Raw genomic sequence first — 1,858 nt, forward strand, 5'->3', positions numbered from 1 at the left:
ATATATAAATTTAAGGAAGAATCATTTTTTCTAGCAAGAAACTAATAAGTATAAGAGAGAAGAAAATTAACTTCATTTGTCTTCCAATTTTGTGTCATGTGGTCCAAAAAAGGAAATTAGGATAACAACAACAAAATATCTAAAGCAAAATTTTCTTTAAGTTGTTTGGAACCCAGAAGCAACTCTAATGGCCCAAAACTGTTGCTTTAGATTCCTAGGGCAATAGATACTAGTTACAAGCATAGGCAGCTAATAGCAACCTATCCCTGCTGTCATTTCAGGTGCTGACAAACAAAAAAGTCTATAATCATAACAATGGTTGACCCATACCATCTATTAGTTCTAGTATTAGAGCTGAGATGTTAGCCAGTGACAAAGGACCCATCAGGCCAATCACTATGTTAACTTATGATACTACAGTTGAAACTAAAAAAAAAATAGCTACACACACATAAAGTACCAATTCTAGAAAATGTAGTAAAGTGTGTCTTGTTGGAAATTGCCTCTGTGTGTTGCTGAATGTGTTATTTATGGTACATCTGGGCATCTTTGTTTATGTTTCTTTTTTATTGTGTTCATTCTACTATGTTCTATGTTATGTCCATACAACAATATGTTAGTTGTTTAGCTCATTGTTTGTGGATATACTAATTTATTGTTATACTATATTTTCTATATCAGATAGGAGGTACAGTGTTTAGAGCCTTGGACTTCAACTCCTACGTTCATATCTAGCCTCAGACACTTATGTGGAACCCCCATATTTGTTATAAGAAAGATGAGACAGTTAATACTCCCCTTTAGAGTGAATGGGAAAGGTCCTACCTAGTGCCTTTATAACAACATTAGGTTATAACAACATTAGGTTAGGGCATTGCCACACATTCTGTGGCATTTAACCATGTTTTGGGGGATGTATGGGGTATTTGAGGAAGACTAGCACTTCTGCTGTAAGGGCATGCCAAGCTCCTTGAGGGTTGCTCCTCCACTTTTGGTGTCCTCCTGTCCCACAACACTCATCAGAGGCTCCAAAAATGGTAGCAATGCTCAGCAACCACATACCCATAAAACTGTCTGGAAAATGGGATAAATCATGTTGGGAATAACTAATAGATGTATGTAGGGTATAACTCCAAAATGTGTATAAGTCAAGGGGTTGTCTGTTCCAGGTTTGTGAAGACTTTCTTAAGCAGAATGGATCAATGAGAACAATTTGTTTCAACTCCCATGAAGGTGACTGAAGGAGGAATTGTGCTAGGTCAGACACTGAAGATGCCAAGACCATCCACTGCATCCCAGGACACCATCAGTTTTCCTGATTTTTTTCCTGTCACAGGACTTCAATGACTGGAAGAGAGAGTGAGTCTGGCAACCTTGTGTAATGCTATCTCATTTAAATCAATTCACAAACTGGTTAATACATCATCCCATGATATCATTAGTCCCTTTCTAAAACAAAGAACAAGCAATCCCAGTGTGACTCCCCACAACACCCAATTCTTCACTCTGTGAAGTGACCAAGGAAGGTAGATTTTCCCCTGAATACCCCATGATGAATCATACCCCCATAATTCAAACTTCCATTGTGTGATAGATATAATTCTAAACCTTATACCTTTCTTGAAGACAGAAAAGCAAAGGAGTAATCTCTTCATCACAGCTTTTATCCTTATCCCCCAAAAGTTACAACTTAAGTCTATCTAAGACTTGAAATGGAAGTATTCTAGATTCATCTATAAATCCCTCTTACACACCTGTGGGACACCTGTTTCTTCATTATACTGAATCAAGTTGTCCTCCTAACAAACTAACAAGTAAAAAAAAAGTGAGAAAATTGAGTAATTTCCCAAATTCCTTC

The 1,858-nt window shown here is 37.1% G+C and overlaps 1 pseudogene; it reads left to right on the top strand.

The window, feature by feature from the left end:
* Positions 1-764: 764 nt before the first annotated feature.
* Positions 765-908, top strand: LOC130454834 (U6atac minor spliceosomal RNA; annotated as a pseudogene).
* Positions 909-1,858: the final 950 nt, after the last annotated feature.

The sequence above is a fragment of the Monodelphis domestica genome, chromosome 5 (assembly GCF_027887165.1).
Source record: "Monodelphis domestica isolate mMonDom1 chromosome 5, mMonDom1.pri, whole genome shotgun sequence".
In the NCBI taxonomy this organism is placed as follows: Eukaryota; Metazoa; Chordata; class Mammalia; order Didelphimorphia; family Didelphidae; genus Monodelphis; species Monodelphis domestica.